Below are 13,798 nucleotides of genomic sequence, written 5' to 3' on the forward strand. Positions count from 1 at the left end.
CTGCGTCTAACCTAAATGTGTAATAGATACATTATCTTGATTCCTGTTTCCTCTTTTTTTAAAAAAAAAAATCATTAAAGATAAATTACTACCTGGCTTTCAAAATTATCATGGTGATACAAAATACTGTATCAGAAATACTAAAGAGGAGCCCTGGCTGGCGTAGCTCAGTGGATTGAGCGCGGGCTGCGAACCAAAGTGTCGCAGGTTCGATTCCCAGTCAGGGCACATGCTTGGGTTGCAGGCCATGACCCCCAGCAACCGCACATTGATGTTTCTCTCTCTCTCTCTCTCTCTCTCTCTCTCTCTCTCTCTCTCTCTCTCTCTCTCCCTCCCTTCCCTCTCTAAAAATAAATAAATAAAATCCTAAAAAAATACTAAAGAGGGTCTTTTTGCTACTGATGATCGTAGTACTCTGAGTGGAAGTGGCTACAATCTAAGATGAAGAGATAGCTACAGAGTTCCAGTTTATCTCTCATATCCGGACCCGGCTTAGGGAGATGTGGAGGCAGCTAGGTATGCTCTCTGATAGGCATATTTTCAATCTCCCGGGTGACTGATTTCTTTATCCACAGAGAAGCGGAGAAAATGAGATCCATGGCTCCGGTGTGACTGACTCAGAATGGGCCTGCTGTGGGCAAAGCCAGCTCTCCAGGGAAAGCCCGCCAGCTAGACTTGTCAGCCTCCTAGATGCTATCTGTTCCCATGAGTATAGAAGCTATTCTAAGCTCTGCTTGACTTCTTGAAATACCCTCCAAATCACCCTCTCCTGGGTGGAAGGGAGGCCTGTGGTGTCCGCCTGTCCTGAGACCAGAGTCAGCATGGGGAGGCGTGCCGGGGGGACCCAGCGAGGGACGAGTGAGGGGAACGGACCTCCCAGTGGGGAGAGTCTCAGTAAGTGTCTAGACTTGGGCACCTGGACACACAGGCCTGTCATTTGCATGGAAACTAATTCTGCTGATTTGCCTTCTATCAGACTCTGAATCCCCAAATACGTGTCTCATGTTAAACCTTTCACGTTGGTTCATGGACTGTTGAAGATAATTGATAACCTTCATGATGAGGCTTTTGTAGATGCAAGAAGGGACAACCTTATTATTATTTTTTTAGCATGGTTGTGATGATGTAAGAACAGCATTCATGCGTAGAACGCATGAGAAGAACAAGAGTTGGGGTTCCGAGTCTGTCACATGCTCCCTGGGAGACCCCCGGGGAAACCAGTCAGCCTTTCTGTTCTTCGGTCCCTGCCATACAACATGGGTAGCAAAAGGGATGCGAGAATTAACTGAGGTGATCCATGTATTAAAGTGTTTAGCAAAGAATCTGGTAGAAAACAAACAGTGCATCCTAGCTCTTCTTCTGTCTGAGACAGACTCGTCGAGGCTGGCACAAATCTTGGCGTCTCCTCCAGGGCCAATAACAAAACCCCTCTCCGAGGCCCAGCTTCTGCCCCTGTAAAACGGGGATATTTGTGCCACCCACATGAAAGCGTTGTCATGACAGCTGCACATCGTAGCATTTGGGGGAGATGCTTCAATGAAACAGAAGCACTTTGGAGGTTTAGGTTTCATCCACCATTGCACGAAGACCGCTGTACGTGGAGATAAAGCTCATGAGCTCCTTGGTGTGCCTTTGGGTGTTTTATCTGATATAAATGGGGTCAGCGGCACACCCACTTCTCAGAAGAGCTATTTTAAGCTCGTGTCTCGAAGACCTCCCTGTAGTGACTAGGGGGAGCAGCCTGCATCAGCAGCTCGAGAACTTGTAATGTGGAGAAAAGAGTAACCCCGAATGACTGCGGAGGTGGGACTGTTGCCAGGCCGGGTGGCCGGGGGTAGGAGTGAGGGAAACTCGAGAACCGCAAGTTCAACTTCTGCAGCCTGGACTCTGTAGGTGTTGTGGTTTTCCTGCCCGGCGGTGACTCAGTGTGAATGTGCCATGTTCCTGGGCAAGCCCAGACTCGCCACTTGCCACTCAGAGTGCATCTGAAGTAGTGACGGTCACTGCTCCCCATGTTTTGTCATGTGTAGTGCACACCCACATTTTGGGCACAAACTTTCAGGGGAAAAAAATCTCTCATCTTAATTTTTTAATTCAATGTTTTATTTATTTATATTTAGAAACAAAACTGATTATTGTATTCCAGGGTACAGTCTTACATACGGATATTGTGATTGCTTCCTAGAGTTACACTTTCTTTTTATTTTTTTTTTACTAGACTCTCTTTTGCTGCTTAAACACTTCTCTTTTTTTTAAGATTTTATTTATTTATTTTTAGAGAGGGAAGGGAGGGAGGTAGAGAGAGAGAGAGAAACATCAATGTGCAGTTGCTGGGGGTCATGGCCTGCAACCCAGGCATGTGCCCTGACTGGAAGTTGAACCTGCAACACTTTGGTTTGCAGCCCACGCTCAATCCACTGAGCTATGCCAGCCAGGGCTTAGAGTTACACTTTCAATGCAGAAGCATAAATAAAAGAATTAAAACCATTTCTATAGATACAGAATTAGGACTACCCATGTACAATAAATGCATATCCATATTTTTCCCTCAAACATTTGGGCAAAAATATGTACATTGTACATAGCAAAATGCGGGTAGGTTGAGTTGGGTGAGAGGAACTCTAGCTTCTCTCTGAGGAACTAACGGTTGGATTTAAATTGAGCAGGAAGTGGTATCTGCTTGTAAAATGTGAACCAGAGTAGACCTGTCTCTGGAAGTACCCTTTTTGTTCCCTTCATTTTATTGACATATCAGTAGGTGGCTGGCCGCTTCCTGGGAGGCCGACACTTGAGGAGAGATTCTTGAAGGGACAGCCCCGCCTGGCGTGGCCACAGACTCCTCTGTGGAGGGGAGTGATTGAGGGTTACCTCCCGGAGGGGGCACTGCACCTCTCTCTTCCTTTCTGCTTTAGGGTTCGGGTTGTCCCGAGAGCAGACATTTTCACAGTAGGGTGGACCATTTTAAAAATCTCGTCTTGAATATTGAACTGTTAATTAGCATCGTCCTTTTCTGTTATCCCAGCTTTTCTCTGTTATGCTATTTCCTGTTTCTCCAGGTATTTCACTTCTCAGATTAAAAAATGATCTCTTGCATCTCTCTCTCTATAGCTTCTTTTTTAATCAGGAAAACTGTCCCCTATGAGGCTGGCATTCTAGTTTCCAAGTCTGATAAGATGCTGTGTCTTTCTGCCTGATGGCAGCACATGGGCGAGAGCTCTGCCACCGTGGTTTGGGTGGTCTCTGTGAGCACCTTCCTGGCCAAAAGCATACTCTGGGTGTGTCTTTTTAAAGATCTTTCGGTAATGAGACTTGATGTATTTTTGATTTGTGGCTATGACAGGTTTTCTTTTTCACTGCTTCTCTAATTTGAGCCTTGACATAAAATTCCTTTGTGCAGTAAATGGTTTGCTGGTTGTTTATCCACTTTGTTTCCTTCCATAGCAACTGCTAGATGGAGTGGGAAATTACATGCAGGGCTAGAATAAGCATTAGTATTTTTGGAAATGCTGAGTTTGACATGGGCTGTGTAGCTAACTAGCTTGGGTGTAAACAATATTTAAGAAAAGCAAAACTTAATCTTGTCATTTGATGAAATTCAGCCTCCTGGGTCTATAATAGGAACCTAATGATCATTTATAATTCCAATAGTCAGTGACAATAATCAGCTCAGTGTATCAGTAAAGATAGGCTAGGTTATGCTACAGTCAAGAGTGACCCAAAATTTCAGTGGCTTATAACAGCAAAATTGTATTTCTCAGTCATGCTATGTATCCAGAGTTGGCTGACATGGGTGCTCCTCTCCTCATTGTCACCCAGGGACCCAGGCCAATGAAGGTTCATCAAGATATGCTTCCATGGTTACCAAAGCAGGTCAAGGGCCATCTGAGCACCCATGGCTCTTAGAGCCTGCAGCAGCAAGCACATGCATCACTTCTACCTCCCAGTTTGTTGGCCAAAGCCAGTCACACGGCTGTGTTGATCTTCAGAGGGAGCTCAGGCCTACCCACGTGCCAGGAAGGGGCCACCAGGATATTGTGCTTAACTGTTACCATCACTCCTCGAAAGGGTTGTTCCTTGCCACCTCCCTGCCTTCATTTGAAATCACTATTTTATTTCGTCAGGGAGAAAGCACATTAATCCCTGGAGGTTTAGCAAATGTGGTTTTCCTTTGTGGTGGTCTCGCAAAGCCCACAGGAACAACTTCCCCAACCACTTTGAAGGAAATAACTCTGCCATCTGTCTGAAGGGCAGACACGCTACGGGATCCCGAGCCAGGCCCCGGAGGCAAGCGCTGACACAGAGGGCCCTTCAGTCAGCTCACTCGTTCTGCCGCACTGTCGCCGAGCCTCTGCAGTGTGTTCAGGGTTTACTTACACGGCCTCGTCCCGACCTAATATGTGGCTTGTCACTGTATGAGCAGCTCCACGTGCAGTGAAGCGGCTTCGGTAATCTGGGTGGGAGGCTAAGCCAGCCCTGGGAGAGGAACCCCTCTGGGCTCAGCACTGAGCTAGGCGCTGGGGCCTCGCGACGGCCTGCTTTGTGCTTGAGTGGTCAATACACAGAATGATGGCAGCTTGAGAGACGGAGGAGGAAAGGAAAGTGTTGTGCTCGAGAGCACGCACAGAGGGTTACGCCGCTCGCGAGCAGGCTGGGGAGGGCCCCTCTCTGGTGAGGTGGGAAGGCTCAGAAGTCTGCTGGCCAGGGGGAAAAGGAAGGGCGCAGTCAGACCGTGAGGACCTTGTGGGCCAAGCCGGGGAGTCAGCATTGTAAGGTTAGTTAGAGGTCATTGAAGCAGGGGAGTGAGGTGGTCAGATATGAATTATTTTTGTGACTATTACAAAAGTTGATGCAACAAAAGTTCAGTGTGCAAATGTGCACAACCCGATTTTTAGATCGTGGTAAACAGGTGCTGTGGAGAGGGGACGTGTGGAAGCAGTGATGACTCTGGCCGACAGAGCTGTTGTGTGTGCCGGTCCCAAGGCTTCTGACGTGATGACACCATTTCCCCGTATTCCCACCGTCCACTGTTGTTGCCGCCCACTTAGTTACCCTCCCCACACACTCGTCTATGACAACACTCACGAAAGATCCAGGTCCCCGCAATATTCCCCGGACATGTCTGCCACCATTTAATTTCAATGATAACCTCTGGTCCACAATTTTTTTTTTCAACTCGGGAGGGTGAGCTTTGTTCATGGGGTTTCCTTGGCAAGATCCAAGATGCCTCACTCCACATGGAATTCCTTAAATTTCTTTTGTTTTATTTGTTACACTTGACTTATTCATTATTTTCTTTATACTTCCCTTCTTGGTCTGATTTATATTTCCACAATTAATTTCTATGCATAGTATTTCTATTTGAAATCAAAAGTTATATTGTACACCAAGTGACCACATTTAAATCTCACCCTTTCCAATATTTCTCACTCGCACAAAAAATTCAACAATGTGAGAAAATCAAAGTAAAATATTATACTCTAACATAGATTCAATCACTGTGGAGAGAGATATACTTGTCATCGGGGTTTGTTTATTTCATTAGGTTTATTTACTTCAAACTACAATTTGTTGTCATGTCAACATTTGACTTTGGACATATGTACTCAAAGCACCAAAGGGTTTCTAATTTAGAACAGGTTCATCTATTTCTGGTTTTGTGGTGAGATAATCTAGTTACCTGAACCTTTCTTCTTCTGGTAATAGCTTAAGTAGGCGGTCAGACAAAGGCGTACACAACACATTCTACAACTACAACCAGAGGGGACTGTGTGGCCCAGACCAGGGTGTCAGAAGTGGGGGTGGGCCAGGGTGGGCAGTGCAGCTGCTATTTTGGAGGTAGGATGAACAGAATCTGACAATGGATGGGTGTGACATCTAGCAGGAAGGTGATAGTAGTCATTTGCTCAGGGCACACCCGAATGCCCCTGGGGAGTGACAAAGGAACTCAGAAGCTTTACTGGAAGACAGAACAAAAAGGGCCACCTTCTGACAAACTATTCAAGTGCCCGTTGTTCACTCCCTAAATTCCTCCTCCTTGGAATTATTTTTTTGGGTATAACTAAAATTAATGCTCCAGGGTTTGGGTGATCCTTTTCCTCCAAAGTGCCAGGTGAGGAGGGATGCCCTTCAAATGTCTGAGTCTACTGCCCACCTCCCATGCCACCCACTTCTTAATATATTTCTTCAAAACAGCAGATTGCGGCGGTCTTGGATGGCTTCACTGACATTGTCGCCCCATTTTTCATGGTCACAGTTATTGGATTTGAGGAAGACACTGGTCTCTTGACCGGATAAGGAAGACACCTGCGTGCCCCAGATTGAATTTAGCCAACGTTCTGGTCTTCTTGTGGAGGACCGGGGAACCACTGGCAATGATAGCACCAGCTACTAGGGTTGAGATGAGAAGTAATTAAACTCTTGATTGTAAAAGTTCCGGGCACAGTGCTTGGTTCAGTGATCCTGATAAATATCAGCTGTTATTGTTTTGGTAAAAGAGGACTGTGTTACTCAAATTTGCACTTCTTGACCAGGCCTAGGAGTGCACTTTGTACAGGCTTTACACAGGGTTTTTAAAAGAAAACAAACATATTGGGCTGTAACTCACTGATTCAAAGCTGGTTTCTGGTTCAGGAACTTTGCCTCTTTATATTCATCAATGGACTGAACAGTCCCGGCTCTGGGACGGATACACTGATTCTTAGAGGGTGTAGACCAGGTGGGTGGGTTGCTCTGCAGTCTTCTGGACAGAGGCCAGTAACCCTTAAAAACTGCATAATGCAATTTACATTTTGAGCTTTGTAAGCAAAGGTGTCACCCAGATCTGATAAAGAGTTTGAACAGAGACTAATCTTTTCTCTGGCCCGGGTGCACTTGTTGACTTCTTCAGACTTATAGCAGGTCTCTTTGGTGAAGTGCTTACTGTAAGGCGGGCAGTGGGTTAGGCAAAGGACAGAAGTGTAAAGGGGGAACGGATGAAGAAGTGAGGGGATTACAAAGTACAAATAGGTGGTTATAGAATAGCCATGGGGATGCAAAGTACAGTATAGGAGATGGAGTAGGCAAAGAACTTATACGCATGACCCGTGAACGTGAACAATGGTGTGGAAATTGCCTGAGGGAGTCAGGGGTGCTGGGTGGAGGGGGGCCAAGGGGGAAAAATCAGGACGATTATAATAGCATCATCAATAAAATATAATTAAAAATAAAATCCTTTCTTGACTTTCTTCCTCCTCCTCTAACTAGTACCCCCTTTTTCCAAAAATGAAACTCCCTGAAAAACTCCCTGTATTCTTGAACACCACACCCAGTCCCAACTGCCCGTTCTCCTGTGAAATGACCCTGGGTTTCCCATCAACAATGCACCATCGCTGTCTTGCTCAGTTACTGCGACTTCTGTATTTCCTTAGCCCGTGACCATTCTTGGTTCTTATCTCACTTGTGGGTTTGATGGAACTGATCAGCCCCTCCTCCCTTAAGACGTGTTCTTCTTTATCTGGCTCCCCAGGCACCAAACTCTTCCCATTCCCTTTGCTGGTTCTTTCATGTTTTTTCTAATTTCTACACCTTGGTGGCCTGAGAGATTCACCTTCAGACCTCTTCTCTGATCTTCTGACTTTCCACCTCTTGGGGTTCTGTTCTTAGTCTTCTGGTTTAAGTTGCTATCTGTGTACTGATGAATCCCAGATTTATATCCCTGGTGTGCGCCACTCCACCAGACTTCATTCTTACATATTCAACTGTCTCCTCAGCATCTCTGCGTGGATGCCTCACAGGCGGCTCCATCTTCACGTGTCCAGCACCAAGCTCTCATCTGCAGCCCTGTCCTTCTCCCACCTGCCCTTCCCGCCTGCCCCACTCGTCCCAGTCGTGGCAACCTCATCCTAACAGTTACTCAAGTCTGAAACCTGGGAATCGTCCTCTCCTTGTACCCAATATTCACCTGGTCGGCAAATCTCATTGACTCGACCTTCACAATACACCCGGAGTCTGACTGCCTCTTCCTTGGTCCCTCACACCAAGTTCTCCTGCCTGGGTTATTTGAGTAGGTTCCACCTGCTCTCCCTTCTTCCCCCTTCATCCCTGACCACTTTATTCTCAGCACAGAAGCCGGAGTGATGCTAGTCATGGAAATCAAGTTATACAGTATGTGTCTTTACACTGGTCTACGTGATCTGCATGATCTCCACCGCCCTCCTCGTTACCTCTCAGCCTTCCGTTCCTTTCCCTCTGCTCCCCCACATGGGCCTCCTCGTTCCTTAAACATGCCATGAGCCTTTCCTCCTTAGGCCTTTACAGCTTGCTGTTCTCTCTGCCTGGAACATTCTTCCTTGAGATATCTGCATGGCTTACTCCCTCACTTCCCTCACAGCTTTACTCAAAAGGAGCCTTCCATCGACCAACTTTTTTTGGAATTGCAACACGTTCAACACGCCCTATTTCCCCTTTCTCCTTGAATCTTCCGTATAGCACCTGTGTCCATCTAACAGTATTATTGCATGTGAAAGTTCCAAAAGGGCAAGGGTTTTTTCACTTATAAATGAATCTCTGCTTCATGTATAACTGTATCCCCAGTCCCTAGAACAATGCCTAGCGTGTAGTAGGCACTCAGTAAATATGGGTCGAATGAATGTATCCACCAAATGTTTATTTATGGGAACTATGCACAAAGAAGAGTGCTTAGAATTGGGAGGGACACAAAATAAATCAGACATGTCTAATGCTTTTGGAGTGTTCTCCATAGCATGACAGAAGACGTGCACATGACACCTACTTTTTACTGTCATTAAGTGTCATGGCGATAGTGAGGCTTTAAAAAAGAGAGAGAGTGGACACTGCCAGCTGTTTCTAGAAGGAACTGTTTCAGGCGTCAGAGTGATCTTGAGCTGAATGGGAGGCGTAGATGGGGACAGAAGAGGAGGAACTAGTGTTGAGAGTGAGCCACTTGGTTTTAAAATTTCATTCAAACCCTCAGGCTCAGTGTGGGAGACGAGTCACTTGGTTTTGCAATTTCCTTTGTTTCTAAGCACAGTGTGTCCCTGGAGGAGTGCTGAATGCCCTGCCTAGGGTCCTCACAAAGTGGAGACATTCAGTGCTGGAGATTTGATTGGCTACAGAATTAAGCTGAGTCATTTTCATTTTGCTCACCCATTTTGTGGACTTGATTTGGATGTAGTTATTTACTTGTCTCTATGACCTGGCCCAGCTCATTCATATTGTACTCGAGTGTGCTACTGGATGACATGGGCACAAGACACTTGGTTGGCCTTTTAGTGGGAAGGAGATAGACCTTATAACATTCTGAGGTTTCATTTCTCTTCTTCTGCAAGATTTGTTCCTAATCTCGTGTTTAACTACAAAGTAAAAACCATTTCTGTAGGCTGCCACCAGCAGAATGGGCCATGCTTTGATTCATGGAGAGAAGGAGGCTTCAAGGTTACCGGGTTGTGTGGTTTTGCAAACTCGTTCCTTATCTGAGTCACCTGGGAGCTTCCAAATGCCCCTCCAGGCCTCCTCAGCCAACATCTCCAGAGAATGGGCCCAGTGACACATCCTTTATGTACATAAAGAAACCGACTGGGATGCGGAGGAGGGAGGGGATTCCCACCAGCCCCTCTGGGTCAGTTGGATCTGGAATGTCCTCCCAAGGCAGCCCATTCAGACTTTGAACATCACGAGAAGAGCTGAGTCCGCATTTCCTTCAATGGCCATCCTGTGATGTAGCTCCCGACCCACTGTCCCACGCCTCCTTACCCTGGCTTTCCCCCAGTTCTTCAGCAGATATTTACTGAATACCAGGTTTGCTTATCTCCTTTTTTCTCCAAATCCTTCTATTTTGATTGCCTTTTCCTTATCCTCCCACCTCCCCCCAAATGGTTACTCAAGCAATTCATAACCCTTTTGAGGATCTGGACAAAGCTGGAGCCAAGATTTATCTTTGTATTGCCTATCCCTGTTTGTTTTCTGTTTAAGGAATATGTGCAGGAAATGATACCGGATTGTTAAGTTTAAGTGGTGTGTGTAACTTAGTGAAGAGAATCAAATAATGTTCCACCACCATTTGTATGTCAAGTACGAATTGCTTTTTTTTCCATTAAAGAATTATCCAATTGTCTACCAAGCAACAGTTGATTATCGCTTTTTGAATGTTATTTTTAAATGATGAAATAACTTCCCATTTAAGATATTTTACATTTTATTGACTTGCACTGGCCTCTCCTCACTCTGAAATTACTGATCTTTTTATGCAGAAGGAGCCTGGCCACTCTTGTCCCATGTTACCCTTAGCACAAACAGTTCTGTCATTCGTTAAGCTGATAAAATGCCTGACTTGGGTGACTGGAAAGTGTAAAAATTGCTCTTACAATTTGTTTCATAGCTTAAGACCCTGTTTGTTTATTTAAATTGCTTGGTGGCAGGTGTTTGCTATTTTTCATTCTTTAGCAGCTCAATGAATAAAGGGGGAAGTCCACTCAAGTCCTTATGTGCATTGAATACAATCACTGACATGGAATTCAAAGGTGAGATTGAGCCAGTTCATAAGTATAACAATTGATTCAAGAGCCTCTCTGTCTGGGATGAATCGATCAATGAAGGCGAGCGTTATAAAAAGAATTTATCTCCGCTTTCCCTTTGGACTTTCTTTACATACCTACCTAAAGCAATTGCTATTTATAGTCTTTCTTATATAACCTGCATAACCATCCCTTCTCCAGGTCTTGCTCAATTTCAAGAGGAAATTAAGTACCCATGCAATTATGTGAGTTCCTCTTATTGTTAACTTGAATATTCTAGGAAATGTGTTATTGGTAGTTTTAGGCTTAACCATTGTGCCTGGGAGAGAGCTTCCATTTATTCACTCAATAAAACATTCACTGTGTAAGTGTGGGGGCCAGGTGCCACGCTATGTCTGGGGGTTGCGAAAATAAATGAAACACAATCCTTGCCCTCAAGGAGCTGTTGGTGTGCCTGGGGGGGTGGGGGGGTGGGGCAGAGGCACAGATACGCATCTTGAGAAGGGTTTTGATGTGCTAGTGACTGTGATGAGGTTTAATGTGCTGATCACCATGGAGCTGTGGGAGCCTAGAGGACAGGAACTTGGGTGCGAATGCAGTGTCATGTCATGGGCAGCCGTCAGCATGAATGGCCTGTATCCCATCTCCTGATGTACTCTGAGCATTGAGGATAGAAGGCCTGAGATGCCTCAGCCTCATCATCATCTGGGCTGTAGAACCTGCCTCTGTGAGTGGAGAGATGGCATTCTCCTGTCCTGTGTCACAGAGACTGAGAAATGTGGTCCTGGGAGACTCTCTCTCTCTCTCTCTTTCTTTCTTTACTTACTTATTTTTTATTTTATTTTCTTTAGAGAGGGAAGGGAGGGAGAGAGAGAAACATCAATGTGCGGTTGCTGGGGGTCATGGCCTGCAACCCAGACATGTACCCTGACTGGGAATCGAACCTGCGACACTTTGGTTCGCAGCCCGCGCTCAATCCACTGAGCTATGCCAGCCAGGGAGACTCTTTCTAAATAGGAGCACCACCAGGCCCTTCCGAAAGGAGTCAGCACAACACACTGCTGTTATGCCTGCTGCACTCTTAGCCGGGCCATGTGGAGCAGCTGAAGGCCAGCAATGATGTATGGTCATCGGGGGCAATGGGCAGTCATGAATCTTCAACCCTGGCCCACCTTTCTCACAGCGGAGTTAGTTTACCAGTGCAGAGAGCCCCTGGGGTCTCTTTAAAATGAATCATTCAGTCTGCCACTCAGTAGATGATTACGGAGGGCCCACTGGGTGTGAGGCATTGTTTCCTTTCATCGTTGTCAGTATTTAGCAAAGCAGGAGAAGCTAGTCATCAGATTCTTGAATCTAATTTCTGTCCCAACACTCCCCCCACCCCTGTGCTTTTTTTAAATTTGCAAGTTTGTTTTGAGTATGTCACTTCCAATCCAAATTGTTTCCTGCTCAGGAGAAAAACCAATAAAGTTTTGGGAAAGATTTGACCATTCAGCACCCATTTCTGAGAATAAAAATGTAGATTAGTGTAAGGCAGCGATTTTCAACCGGTGTGCCGTGGCACACTGGTGTGCCTCAAGAATTTCTGAAGCATTCAAACCTGACTGTTTAGTCAAGGGCATGAATTTTTAGATTTTCCAGCTAAAAAAATGATCACAGCCAACACAACAACAAGCACCCGGTGTGAATGAATCAAAATGATACCTATATTTTTGTCAGGTCGGCAAAAACTACACATTTTTGGTGTACCACAGAATTTTGGTAATTTGTTTACTTGTGTCACGAGATGCAAAAAGTTTGAAAGTCGCTAGTGTAAGGAATTTGCCCTCTTGTTATGGGCCACCAATTATTTTTACCTTGGAAAAATAAATCTGTTCAATCAATCCACTTGTTGAAATTAAAGATAAAGCCCTGCACCCCCTTTTCCCTTCAGTCTGCCATTACTTGTCATCTAAAATGATGAGAGGTCTCCTCTAGGAGCAAAAGCCACAGATGTAGATGAGAAACCAACGTGCTGCTTTCTCCCCGAAGCTGACTTTTTGGCAGATTCAGAGTCACAAAATTGGAGCTTTGGGAATTACAGAAGTCGGATTACATGCTGCTTGCATGGAGGCCGAGCTGCAAAGGCGAAACTGCCGTCCTCGGGCTCCCAGTGATTGCTGGAGACCCGTGAGAATGTCCAGGGCTGAGTACGGTGTAGGTGCTCAGTCTACAAAGATCCTTTTTTCACTCTCTGCTAAGACTTGAACTTCTGCTACTGGCTTCACCCCGTGGACATGTAATCTTGGGAAATGATGCATATCTCAGTCCCCGAAGGTCTGCAGAAGGATTACAAGCATGTAGGTGGGAGAGGAGAAAGCTGGGAGGGGAGACCAGGGGAAGAGGCTGATCTCCGGCCTGATGAATTTCAGCGAGCCCTGCTGTGAGGGGGGCCACTTCCTGTGAGCGCTGGCTGTCTAGTTCCTGGCGTTTGACAAAGAAGAAGTTGCATGGCGGGCCTCTCACCACCAGCAGCCACTCCCAGAAGACTCCCCCGGGGCCTCTGGCTCCAGAGAGCACTTGGAGTGCGTGGGGGGGGACTGAGAGTTTGCATCGCATCTGATGTTCATCGCTTGCCTGGCATCCATGAGATCAGGGAGAAGGGGGCAGCTGGCCCCAAAGTTAAAGCATTGCTTTACAGGCTGGCGAATTGTTGGCTGCAGACTGTTATGGGATGTCTGGTGGTGGGTATCTGGGAGGCTGAAGCATTGCTTTGCCACCTGGTGATGCAAGCTGGTGGTGACATCTGTCCCCGATTGCTGCAGCTGACGAGGAGGCGGACTCGAGGAGGGATTCTGTGTGCCCTGCCCTGGCTGTACCCCAAGGGGAGAGGCCTGGCTGTTCCTTGGTGAGCAGTATGTGAATGCCTCAGTTTCCCTGCCAGAACTTCCTTTATCCTCGGCATTGTCACTGATCTCGCCTCGCCTGTGTGTAAGACCCTGCACAATCACAAAAGCTGGGGAAGATGGGTCTTTTGATTCATTTTCAAAGTGGAGGCTCCTGCAGGCTCTGGGCAGGACTCGGGTGACTTTTGCATGTGTTGGCAGAGGGCCCCTGGAGAAGCAACGATGATCAGCGGTGGCCACGGGCAGGGAGAGACTCTCCTGTGGCCCCCGATTTAGTTAGGCCACCATGGCCAGCTCTCACTCTAACAGCTGAGTGAGTCCCACATCCACAATCAAGGAGCAGCATCCATGTGTCACCACCATGTGCCTGTGACACCACTGTCTCTGTGAACTTTTGTCTTA

The 13,798-nt window shown here is 46.4% G+C and overlaps 1 protein-coding gene and 1 pseudogene across 1 annotated transcript in view; one reads left to right on the top strand and one right to left on the bottom strand.

The window, feature by feature from the left end:
* The window catches only part of PPP1R14C (protein phosphatase 1 regulatory inhibitor subunit 14C), an 81,367-nt gene that overhangs the window by 31,020 nt on the left and 36,549 nt on the right, over positions 1–13,798 (top strand). The gene's annotated exons all lie outside the window — the stretch shown is intronic.
* Positions 4,860–5,196, bottom strand: LOC123821429 (annotated as a pseudogene).

This window comes from Phyllostomus hastatus, unplaced genomic scaffold, assembly GCF_019186645.2.
Source record: "Phyllostomus hastatus isolate PE091 unplaced genomic scaffold, TTU_PhHast_1.1 phas_contig_40, whole genome shotgun sequence".
Taxonomy (NCBI): Eukaryota; Metazoa; Chordata; class Mammalia; order Chiroptera; family Phyllostomidae; genus Phyllostomus; species Phyllostomus hastatus.